Source organism: Natrix helvetica (genome assembly GCF_964273705.1).
Source record: "Natrix helvetica genome assembly, chromosome: 4".
Lineage (NCBI taxonomy): Eukaryota > Metazoa > Chordata > Lepidosauria > Squamata > Natricidae > Natrix > Natrix helvetica.
Genome location: NC_138550.1, coordinates 44,051,880 through 44,065,688, shown reverse-complemented (window position 1 = coordinate 44,065,688; position 13,809 = coordinate 44,051,880). Strand labels below are relative to the sequence as shown.

General features: G+C 32.5%; 1 long non-coding RNA gene across 1 annotated transcript; it reads left to right on the top strand.

Moving 5' to 3' along the window:
- Positions 1–887: 887 nt before the first annotated feature.
- LOC309391914 lies at positions 888–10,694 on the top strand. The gene is made up of 3 exons (XR_014175354.1): positions 888–966; positions 8,628–8,691; positions 10,397–10,694. It is a non-coding gene; the product is annotated as an uncharacterized lncRNA (long non-coding RNA).
- Positions 10,695–13,809: the final 3,115 nt, after the last annotated feature.

Genomic DNA, 13,809 nt, shown 5'->3' with positions numbered 1-13,809 from the left:
TAAATATTGGGTTTTTTACTTGCTGATTTCAATTTTTTTGAATAGACATACAAATGCATAACAAAATGTATTATCCTGAAATATTTTACAGGTTCAATTCATTTTATTTCCCTTTACCCTTATGTGCCAACTTAACGTGAAATATATCCCATATATTGGTTATAATGTAGCAAAAATTACATAAATTCTAAAATGTTACTTGCACTTTCTGCTTCTTACACCAATTTATTTTCCTGAATTATATTTTTTTTTCTTAAGAATGTAATTATATTAACCAGTGGTCAGTATTAATTGCAAAGATACATTTTTCAAATATGCTAGGCTAAAATAATGCACAAATTTGGAGACCATTATTCAAAAGAGCAAATCAGCCACAGCACTTTTAAGAAGTACTTACATATTACTGTGCTTATGAATATAAACATTAATTTTATATATATAAAACCATAACCTGTAAATCAAAGTGTTTGCATTTAAGGACTGAATACAGTATATATATATATATCTGGAAGAGAGAGAGAGTGCGTGTGTGTGTGGGTGAGAAAGATCAGCTACTTTACTGTCAGAATTCTCTGTTTCTCTCTCTTTTCTAACAATGTAATGTGGCAGATGGAGTGAGAATTATGATATGTTTTCTGTTATTCAAAAGTTGCTAAAATCTGAAAGTCCTTCATTGTTTTATATGGGCAATTTGACAGTGGAATTCTAAGGAGGTTTACTCAGAAATAAGACCTACTTAGTTCATATAACTGGGTAAAACACTTATAATTAGAAATTAGTGAGATTATATCAATATAAAAATAAATATATCATTGATAAAAATCTAAACCCATTTTATTGTATCAGGGAAGATTTTTCCTTTATTTTTGGTTTTCTTTCTTGGCACAGGGGCAAGAACTTATATCGCTGAATAGGAAAATAGGAATAGGAAAATGTTAAAGCAAAAACTTTAAAACATATTAAAAGGTAAGTACATAAGCTTTCTATTTTATACATATAATTTATGAATATGTTCATTGTAGAGAAATGAGATCAATACACTACAATCTAGCTTGCCTAAATACTAATACAGACCAGTAATTTCTTGATAGCAAGAATACATTATCAGATCCTCCACCTGCCCATTAGAAAAGCAACATCATTTCTTTCTTCTACATGTCAAACATACTATTTGTGCCAGATCAAGCAGAACTCTCTTCTGTGCTTCCACTGTGTGGGCTATTTGAGTAGAATAAAAATTAGAAATTAGTGAGATTATATGAATATAAAAAAATAAATATATCATTGATAAAAATCTAAACCCATTTTATTGTATCAGGAAAGAATTTTCCTTTTATTCCAATGGAAGCAATAAATATTACTGTACTCACTATGCTGATCATTCTTCAATGAAATCTTCAACTTCTGGGGTGGGGGAAGGAAAATCTTTATTGGTAAGCAAATGCTATGAGTTGAATGGACCATTTTTGCTTCATAATAGTTACTTCATAATTAAAATGAATTGCTTTAAATATTTTGGGAGTGTTTTTAAATGGACCATATTAAATGCAAAATAACTGATTTGCAATAAATACAATCATATCCAAAGCAAGACATTTTAAACTTAAGCAAGTTCATGCTACTAGAAATCTCATAACTTTTCTTAATATGTATATAAATGATGAAAACAATGTGATGATTAATGTATACTTATATGTACATATACATATTTATTTGGTTTTAGTAAGTAACAAACTAAGGATACTTTGAAGCATATAATAGTTTATATGCTATCTACAGTAATATCTAGAAGCATTTTATAATTGAACAGCAGTAGCTATATTTTACGAGGATCAAAGTTCTTGGTAACATGCAATTAAGTTTTAGATTATGATGGCATTAGATATAGTATTAAATGGTAATAGGTTTTTGACAGTTGAAAGCTTATAAGATTTCAGGTTTCATATTTGGAGCCTGTCAATATCAATGAAGGCAGGTGTGACAAGTTTAAGATGTTCAGATTAGAATGTAATCTTTTACATTGAAGATGCATTGTTCAATTTTTCCTCATTTAAAATTATAATCAGCAGAGTGCAAAAATGGCATATTTAACCATTTGCAAATATCTTTAAAAAGTCCTCAATTATGAGTTATATAGCAAACTATTTCTAGGAGCCTAGGAACAAACAGAAAATTCTTCAAATTGATTCCAAAATGTTATTTATTGGTCACAATGCTCTCTTACCTATTGTTATTAAATTGTTAATTTTGGTATAGTATTCATGAGAATTCATTTCCAAACTAAATCATTTTTAAAATAAATATGGCTATATATTTGAAATATATGATGTCAGAATCCAGAATGGACTGATATAATTAAATATCATAATAGTAAACAGAAATTAGGTGCAGCAACAGTGAATTACAAAAAAATATTTTTTTTTTAAACTTCATTTAAACTTGCATAGAACATGCAGGATTTTATTAATTGATCTTGCTGGTAATTATTTCTTGCTATTTTTGACTATATTTCCTGAAATTCCTTTTGTGTATATGTACATGCTCTGACAGATTATATCATAATTACTAAGTGTCTACCTAAGAGAAGAAGCTGAATGGTGAGCTTTACCAGAGGGCCTTTGGGCTCTGGCACCTCATATTGTGATTGTTTGTCTTATTTTTACATTGTAATGTATTATTTCTTTGTTTTGTGAGCTACCAAGACTGTTGTGAATGCATACACAGTTGGTTGATTAATAAATAAAAACGTAAGTAAATGTTCTCTATTCCTCATTTTCAGCCTCCTACCTTTCTTCCTTAGTTACTTAGTTACTTAGTTACTTAGTTACTTAGTTACTTACTTAACATATTAAGTAAGTTACTTAGTTACTTACTTAACATATTTTTCAGAGTATAAGGTGCGCCAGAGTATAAGACACATCAAGATTTTGAAGAGGCAAATTAAAAAGAAAAGTTTTTGCACTCTTCAGACCTCCCAAAAATGGCCCGTTTTTCGTGAAAATGGGCCTGTTTCTTTTTTTAAAAAAGGGTATGAATAGCCTTTAGGAGGCTTGTCGAGTGCTTCTGGGGGTGCCCCCCCCAAATGTTTTTTGTAAAAAAAAAGAGCATACATATCCTTTAGGAGGCTTATAGAGTGTTCCTGGGAGCTGGGGGGGGGGCAAAATTGAGTAGAAAAAGGACCGTTTTTTACTCATTTCTGTCCTCCCCATCCCCCAGGAGCACTCTATAAGCTTCCTAAAGGCTGTACATGGCCATTATGGTGAAGGGGCCAGGGTTTTGAGAGGCAAAAAATGCTGTTTTCAGTGTATAAGATGCACCCAGATTTTCACCCTCTTTTAGGGGGGGGAAGTGCATCTTATACTCCTAAAAATACAGTACTTACTTACTTACTTCTTTTCTTTTCTCAGAACCACTTTTACTGCCATTCTCCCCTTTTACAAAACTTAATAAATAAAAATAATGTATTCTATGCATTCTCCTTCCTATACTTCCTTAGTTGTGAGTGTCACATCCTCAAAACTCAGCCCAACAACTGTCCCCAATTCATCATCATCTTCCTCTTTATAGATGCTTCATTGTCCAACAAAGTATTTGGCTTATGTAGAACTTCTTCAAACTCTTCTTTATAAATACTTTTATTAAGATTTTGTAAGTCAATTTGCTTTAACTCTGTAATGCAACAAAAAGAAATTTCACACCACACCTTATTTATTCATTTGACAAAGGAATTCTGGCATGCATTTCAATAGTACATTATCTGTTATGTTAAAATGGCTGGCATGTAAAAATGCCCTGTACTCATCCCCACAGCTTTATTTCCAAAATCAAGAAAAAGTCTGACAAGAATATTACTGATGCTTTGTACTTTTGATTACTATAGCAGTTTATTATGGTAATTGTATACACATTCCTAAGTAGATGTAGACAATAGGGCCTTTTTATTTCACATAGAGATTCTTCTATGTACAGCTATTGGGTCTGCAGAAAAAAAAGATTGTACACATTTTGCATATGGGTATTTTTTCCCTTTTTAAATAAATATATCATGAGATATGTATTTCAAGTAGTATATGAAAAATCCATTTCTGAATATCTTATTAAAATTTTTCATTATTATAATATATTGGGCTTTTAAAAAATAGGAAGTAAAAGTAAGTATATAAATTATCAAAGAAATCAATATTTAAATTTATATTTTCTAATAGTTATCACTCCATTTGAACTCAGGCAATGCTCTAAAATATGTACATATATTTTCCTGTAAAATATTTAAATATTTTATTATACTGTCCATTATATGACTAATGACATCCAGTGGTCAAATGAGGCAAAATTTCTTTGTCATGTTCCTCAGGCTCTGCTTAACATTAGCAAGACAATGTTGCAAAACCTATAATTTTAGAAGATGTCATCAGGATGCTTATGCAAATATTTTGAATACATGTAATTATGGGTAAGAAAAAATGCCATTCAAGATAACAGGTGCCACTTCCTGGGGTGCTTTTTCTGTGAGCAGTAGCAAGCTGCTCTGATTCTATCAAGTGATGAGAATCAGAGTAAATTTTAATAAGCTTGAGAGTGGCATACAGCCAATGAAGCCAAACTTTCTTTAGCACAGAATACAGAATGTCAAAGAATGAAATGTAACATGGAGATGTAGATACTAAACTGCTTGTAGACATCTTCAGTGATATCCCTCTGCTATTCCTCATTGTCCCTCCCCAATATATATATTATACAGTGGGGCAAAAAAGTATTTAGTCAGCGACCAATTGTGCAAGTTCTCCCACTTAAAAAGATGAGAGAGGCCTGTAATTGGCATTATAGGTAGACCTCAACCATGAGAGACAAAATGTAAAAAAAAAAAACCAAACTATCACATTGGCTGATTTGGAAATAATTTATTTGTAAATTATGGTGGAAAATAAGTATTTGGTCAATATCAAAAGTTCATCTCAATATTTCGTTATATATCCTTTGTTGGCAATGACAGAGGTCAAACGTTTCCTGTAAGTCTTCACAAGGTTGGCACACACTGTTGCTGGTATGTTGGCCCATTCCTCCATGCAGATCTCCTCTAGAGCAGTGATGTTTTGGGGCTGTCGCTGGGCAACACGGACTTTCAACTCCCTCCAAAGGTTTTCTATGGGGTTGAGATCTGGAGACTGGCTAGGCCACTCCAGGACCTTGAAATGCTTCTTACGAAGCCACTCCTTCGTTGCCCGGGCAGTATGTTTGGAATCATTGTCATGTTGAAAGACCCAGCCACGTTTCATCTTCAATGCCCTTGCTGATGGAAGGAGGTTTGCACTCAAAATCTCATGATACATGGCCCCATTCATTCTGTCCTGTACACGGATCAGTCGTGGTCCCTTTGCAGAGAAACAGCCCCAAAGCATGATGTTGCCACTCCCATGCTTCACAGTAGGTATGGTGTTCTTTGGATGCAACTCAGCATTCTCTCTCCTCCAAACACGACGAGTTGTGTTTCTACCAAACAGTTCTATTTTAGTTTCATCTGATCATATGACTTTCTCCCAATCCTCTTCTGGATCATCCAAATGCTCTCTAGCAAACTTCAGATGGGCCTGGACATAGACTGGCTTAAGCAGGGGGACACGTCTGGCACTGCAGGATCTGAGTCCCTGGCGGCGTAGTGTGTTACTGATGGTAGCCTTTGTTACATTGGTCCCAGCTCTCTGCAGGTCATTCACTAGGTCCCCCCGTGTGATCCTGGGATTTTTGCTCACCGTTCTTGGGATCATTTTGACCCCATGGGGTGAGATCTTGCGTGGAGCCCCAGATCGAGGCAGATTATCAGTGGTCTTGTATGTCTTCCATTTTCTAATTATTGCTCCCACAGTTGATTTGTTCACACCAAGCTGCTTGCCTATTGCAGATTCAGTCTTCCCAGCCTGGTGCAGGTCTACAATTTTGTTTCTGGTGTCCTTTGACAGCTCTTTGGTCTTCACCATAGTGGAGTTTGGAGTGTGACTGTTTGAGGTTGTGGACAGGTGTCTTTTATACTGATAACAAGTTCAAACAGTTGCCATTGATACAAGTAATGAGTGCAGGACAGAGGAGCCTCCTAAAGAAGAAGGTACAGGTCTGTGAGAGCCAGAAATCTTGCTTGGGACCAAATACTTATTTTCCACCATAATTTACAAATAAATTCTTTCCTAATCAGCCAATGTGATTGTTTGGTCTTTTTTTTATATTTTGTCTCATATAGTTGAGGTCTACCTATGATGCCAATTACAGGCCTCTCTCATCTTTTTAAGTGGGAGAACTTGCACAATTAGTAGTTGACTAAATACTTTTTTGCCCCACTGTGTATGTATGTGTATGTATGTATGTGTATGTATGTATGTGTATGTATGTATGTGTATGTGTATTGGTTTTGTTGTATTCGGGTCTTTTCCCGTGTAAGGTTGTTACACGAGACAACCTTACACGGGAAAAGACCCGAATACAACAAAACCAGCATACCTACACCCGTGAAAATCTACAAAAACAAATATATATTATATTGAAAATATAAAACTAGCAACAATATATCCAGCAGTGTTTCTAGTTTCTCCATAGGACAAGAATCCCTACTACAGGACTACAGGACTTGAAGGGATCCTACATTAATCTTGGGAAATAAAAGTGGTATGAGACTGAAACATGTTATTTTGAAATATTAAATAGCACATTGCAGAAGAAGAAAGATTACTTTGTTACTGAATATCCAGAGCAGATTAAAAGGTGTTTGCATATTGATTAACTAGATATTTCTAATTATCCCATTCTTCCAAAAAGCCATTTTGTGAATAAGGAAATCCTGCTCATTTGCAGTAATTTACAAAGCAGTTCTTGCTGCCTTTTTTTAAAAATCCAGAATAAAATATTCTATAACAACAGTTTGTCAGAATTTGTTGCTGGTTTGCAGCTTTTAGCACTGCTACCCAAACTGAGCAGTTGCCAATGATGCTATTGCCCTGATGATATTTCAGGGCAATACTTGGAAGTAAGAGCCATGGATTCCTTTTGGGTGATCTTAAAGAATAGGCTGCGACAACCTACTGAGTAAGAAGGCTTCAGAACTGGAACTAATTTACAAGAATGATTACAATGTTGATTATTTGGCATCAAGTAGTTATTTGCTCTGAGCAACCATATAGAGTTTTTTTCTACAACGATCTATACTTAGCTTGATTTTTCAGGTTTTTCAATTGTTCATTCAACATCACTGTAATGATTGGTCATCCTCTTTTTTTCCTTTCATCTTTGCTAGCAATAGAGTCTTTTGAGTCTTTGTGTAATGTGTCCAAAATAAGAGAATCTAAATCTCGTAATTTCTGCCTCAAGTGAGAACCCTGATGATTTATTTGGGGATCTATTTATTTCTATTCTGGGGTACCCAGGCTATTCTGAGGAGTTTTTCCAATACCAACATTCAAAGGCATCAATATTTTTCCCATTCTGTTTCATCAACTCCAAATTTTGCTTCTATAGACTGCTACAGGAAATGCAACGATTTACACAAATCTGATATTTATGGGTCTTGAGACATTGCAATATTTCAATACCTTTTTCAAGAACCTTCATGGTTGATGCACAAGTGCTAGTCTGCAATGTATTTCTTGGCCATTTTTTTCTTTTATTGTTGTAGCTGATCGTAAGAGGCGGAAACTATCCACAACTTTGATGTCTTTATTACCAATTTAAAGGCTCATTGTTCTACCTGTTGTCATAAGTTTGGATGACTTTTTATTTAATTTTAATGCCATTTTCCCCGCTATATTCCATTTCTTTTATTACTTTGGCTTCAGTAGTATATAATGAGGAGAAAGAAATGATCTGGAAGTTTGTAAAGTACTCCGGGGATTTTCTTGAATTTGGATCAAAAAATAATATCTTCTGAAATGTTGCCATAAGATTGAAATGAAACAGCAATATTATACCATATTGTTTCAAATGTTCCAATGTTGAGTGATCAAATGTGTATTGTATGCTTACCCAGCCATTGAATCTATGAAAGTACATTGATTGGTAAATAAATAAATAAATAGAAACCTAGTAATTTGCCTGTTGCCAGTTGTAATGAAGAGTTGGATGGAGTAAGAAAGAATCAATTAACCACATGTTCAGCCTTTGAGAGGAAACATTTGGAGAATAATAAATAGATCAGTGGCTTTCTGATAAGTAGCTGTATTGCAATGGAGAAATTAGAATTCATGAGTTTTAATGTAATATTGCCATCACTCTGGGTTGTGCATTATGTATGTAGATTAATTTATGTTGCTGTATAGTTGTGCTTTCAGATTGCTATATGCAAGAATGATGTTGCTTTGTCTGTTTTGTTTGTTTTGTTTTTATTGAGTATTCCAGGCAAATTTCCAAATGTTAAAATGTATGTTGTATATGAAGGATGGCATTACCATTCTTGTGAGCTGTTATGTTGCCCAATACAAAAGCTGTGCTGTTTAGTTACAATATGTGAAACGTTTTTCCTGACAAAAAGCAAAAAGTGTACACTTTACAAATATATACTATGAAGACACCAAAGGTATCAGCCAGAGATAGCTGTTATATTTATGTTAAAATGCTACCATTGTTTTTGGTTTTCTTTCTTGGCACAGGGGCAAGAACTTATATCGCTGAATAGGAAAATGTTAAAGCAAAAACTTTAAAACATATTGAAATGTAAGTACATAAGCTTTCTATTTTATACATATAATTTATTAATATGTTCATTGTAGAGAAATGAGATCAATACACTACAATCTAGCTTGCCTAAATACTAGTACAGGCCAGTTATTATTTCTTGATAGCAAGACTACATTATCAGATCCTCCACCTGCCCATTAGAAAAGCACTTGTATCTTTGTTTCTTCTACATGTCAAACATACTATTTGTGCCAGATCAAGCAGAACTCTCTTCTGTGCTTCCACTGTGAGGGCTATTTGGGTAGAATAAAAATTCAAATTGAATCAGTTTTGTAATTTTGGTATGTATGTATGTATGTATGTATGTATGTATGTATGTATGTATGTATGTATGTATGTATATATGTATATATGTATGTATGTATGTATTATTTAAATACATATATGTCCTGCGCTGTGTGTACCATGAAACATCTCTAGGAATGAAACTGATTATTGTGCCTGTTTCTTGTTTAGTTACTAGTAGCAAGTTTGTACTTGAGATGAGGTGGTAGATTGAAGACTTTTTTTTTTTTAATCAGTCATTCTTTCTCAGGAATAGCTTGTTAGAATAAAAAAATACAGACTTGTTAGACATATATCTTACTAGCATATCTATATACATGTTCAAACTGTTGTTGATCAACATCTGTTTAAAATATATATTGTTTATGTCATCTAGTGACTTTGCTATAACCATTTGGTTAAAAGAAACCAGTGAATCACTGCAGCACATGAGCTTTATATAACAAAGCAATAATTTCTATCATGGTTAGATTTCTTCATGAATTATTTTGTCACTACAATTTGGACTAGCTACTATAATCCCTACTTTCTAAGGTCCTTTTAAATATATTTATTCATATTTATTTGACAAGTATATCTTAATTTCTCATCTTAATTATTTGTTCCATAGCCTCATTTTTTTTGCTAATAATAACCTTTTGACCTTCTTCTTTATTTGCATTTTGGCAGAATTACTTACGTCAAATATTGTGAATTTTGCACAAAACATGTTTTCCTGGAGTTTTCTACTTTTTCCTAAATTTTATTGATGATGTAATGTATGACATAAATAATTTTGAGAGTCAAATGTTATAAAATAAGTTTTGTATGAAAAAAAGTGGATATTAATTACCTTTACACAGGCAGTGTTAAATTCATTCACTACATTTATTTCTAAATATCTAAACAAGTATCCAGTCCATGATCTTGATTCAGAAGCTACAAATGGAATCATTTTAGTTCAAATTCCATATTTTCTGCTGTTGTTATAAAACATTTTTGGACAAAAAAGCACATGTAAGTATAGGGCTTTGGGAAAATCTGTTTGCAAGACAGTATCGGGTTTTTAAATACATTTTTAAAGCTTCCTAATGTTTGGATTTATGAATGCTTTACTATAATTTAAGCAGTCAAGAATCACTTAAGCCATAATTGTATAAATAATGGTATATTAATAATTATTCCTGAATCATTTCTGAAGCTCATTTATCTATATCATAAGGGTGCTTTTTGTAATGCCACCATATGTTTTCTTTTTTTAAAAAAAATCATGTTTGTGTGATACTTCCATATCATACCATATGTTTGAAAAAGCAGACAAACCCCAAAGAGTATACAGGGAAAACACATTAATATATATACTCATTATTGCAACATTATAAATCCTGTGTAATGTTCTCTGCTTGATCTGTTTAAGGTTATCAACTCCATCTGAAACCAAGTTTGTTTGCCAGTTAACGTATTTGTATAGTGAACTGTGAAGCGAAAAGAAACAGAAACATACTTCCAGCAGAACAGCAACAACAACAGATGGACTGAGGGAAGAGTACCTGTAATGAGAGAAAATTAGGTGGGGAAAAAAAGGCTTGAAAATGAAAATGGAAAAAGAAACTATTTTATATCCATGTGTTCAGGAAAGTGCAATAATAATAAGAAATTTTTTAAAATGCCAAATTTCTTTTTTTTGCAAGAATTTTTTATTTTTATTGAACAAACAGCACAAAAAAATCATAATTTTACATTACATCTTGTAGAAAGTTTGTCCATTGGTTACAATTAGCTTTCCTGCATCTCTTCCACAGTCATTACTTATATTCATATCAAATGTCAAAGATTCTTACTTTCAACATATCCTAGTTCTCATTTGACTGAAGTTATTTTAGTGTTCTTTTGTCTAAAATAATCCATAGTTAAAAACACAACCACCTGATGGCATTTCATTAATTATTACAAAAACATCAAATAGCCCTAAGCCTTTATAACATATTCTAAATAAAGATTAGTTGACAAAGTTTCTAAGCCTTTTTACAATTTTTACAATTGTAACTGTTTATATATATATCTCTTATTCTTATCATTCCATTAGTAGTTGTTATAATTAATATTGGTTAACAAAAGATCCTTTACTGTTTATATCCATTTTCTTCTCATCAAACCAACACATATGCGTACCATATTGCCCTTATCAATTATTTATTTAACATAACAATCTAAAAAATACTAAATTACTACTTACTAATTATAAAACTTAGTTAATTTTTTGTTATCAACTTTCATATATCCAATAACATTACACCTTTATAACATATTCAAAATAAGAATTAATTAACAAAATTTCTAAACCTTTTTTTCCCCAAATCATTGTTTGCAAATTATATCCAAATTCCTTATGTTAATACATATCTATATCTATATCTATATCTATATCTATATCTATATCTATATCTATATCTATATCTATATCTATATCTATATCTATATCTATATCTATATCTATATCTATATCTATATCTATATCTATATCTATATCTATATCTATATCTATATCTATATCTATATCTATATCTATATCTATATCTATATCTATATCTATATCTATATCTATATCTATATCTATATCTATATCTATATCTATCTATCTATATATACACACACACACACACACACACACACACACACACACACATATATATATATATATATATATACACACACACATACACATACATACATACATACATACATACATACATACATACATACATATGGATTTAATACATACATACATACATACATATGGATTTAATTTAGCATAAAAAAAGAAGTTCTTTTGGGCAGTCTTTTTCAAAACAGAAAAGATTCCTCACCAGATGGACACACTTTCTCTTTCTGTTTCCTTCCATTCCGGAGCCGTCCCAACTTCATCAGCCTAGACTGCCTTTTGTCACCAGCTTGAAGGCCTTCTCTTGGGTCGATAAGGGACTTGCGGGGTTCCTGAAATCAGCAAGACGTGGTCTTCTTGTTCACCATCTCTTCAGGATGGTTTAGGTCCAATTGGACCACCCAATGGCAAAAGGATCAGCAGCGGTTTCGGAGCATCGAGACTGCACATAGGTACTGTTGGGACATTGGCTCCTACCTCAAAAATGCCAAATTTCTGTTTCACTGAATGAAGGAGTTCTGAAAGAGTTCAAAAAGTTGGGGCAGAATCCAGGGACAGAGAAAGTTTTCCATTTATACCCATTTGTTCTGAAGTCTGATGTCTCATTGATCAGAAGTGGATCCCCCCTCCTGTTTTATAGTATCTATTCCTTTAAATATCATCTGCTTTTATTTTGCGAATATGATAAGGGTAATTATCAGACAGGAAAGAGACTATATCCTTTTAACTCTGTATTTTCATTATATTTTTAAATGATTGATATCATATAAGTGTGTTATAGTATTATTAATGTGTTTAAAAATCATTTTAGAAGTCATGGAAAATAGACTCCAAGACCTTTGCTTTGCCTGTTGTTCATTTTCATACTGATAATTACAGAGATTTATTTAACAAGCATTAACAATTCAGTGGTATATTTGCCTATTTAGAAATATATCCTGCTGAGTTCAGTACAGCTTATTCCCAAATAAATCTTGCTGCACTCCAGCAGATAAGCAAGTTTACTCAAAAGTAAATCTTTCTAATTCTAAGGTGACTTACATTATAAAGTGTAGTGATATAGAGACAGCATGTAATATTCCCTTTGCACAATTTTCTCAAATTTTCCGGCATTGGCTTAAACTCTGAAGTTACAGCTAGTCTAAATGTCATATATCCATAAAACATAAAGAAATAAGAGAAAGGAAAGGCATGGGAAGGGATGGGAAGGGAAGGGAAGGAAGGGAAAGTTCATTTTTCTTAAAGGATAAACCCTCTGTTACACTTTGTTTAGAAATCTTTCACAAGCAACCAATTGTTTATTTTACAGCACTAAAGCCCACTTTTGAGTTGCAAGTTCTAAGAAACAATTACTGTTGATACAACAGCTGCTCCTTGAAAGGCAACAGTTGTTATTTGGATTTTTTAAAGAAATTATTTGACTGTCCCTAAGGCTCTTATACAAATCCTATATGCAAACAAATCTAGCTTAAATTAATCTTTAGAAACAAACATAAGCGCCCTAAGCTTCTGCTTGACATTACAACGTTGTCCTCTTTCTTCTCTGATTAATAGAGCTAAACTGAAACTTTCAGAATCAGTAAAGAAGGGACTCTGAAAGGGGAATATAAAGAAATGTTTCAAAGATGTAAAAGAGAAGAAATAGGATGGGAAAGGGTTTATCAGAATAAACATCAATGAAGTCTTCTTCTTCTTCTTCTTCTTCTTCTTCTTCTTCTTCTTCTTCTTCTTCTTCTTCTTCTTCTTCCTCTTCCTCCTCCTCCTCCTCCTCCTCCTCCTCCTCCTCCTCCTCCTCCTCCTCCTCCTCCTTCCACTCTGATTTGTAAGATGAAGTGAATTTACAAATAACCACCCAGAATAATATGATGAATATTGGGACATTACTAGAAACTATGGCATAGGCAGGCAAATTGAAAGTTACAGGGATTTTTGTTTGTTTGTTTGTTTTTAATACATTCTAATTTTAGCTCTGTTCATATTGTTATTTAAATTCTGTAATTCATTTAGAAAATTAAAGAACTTTTAAAAAATTAAAAGTCAGTTGTAGCTTTTATTGCTCAACTGAAAAAGTGTAAGATAATTTTAGAGCAATTGAACAAAGCTACATTTCAGTAAAATCAATAAAGTAGTGAAAGTAAGTGCTTAATTTTCTTTTTATCATTTGAACT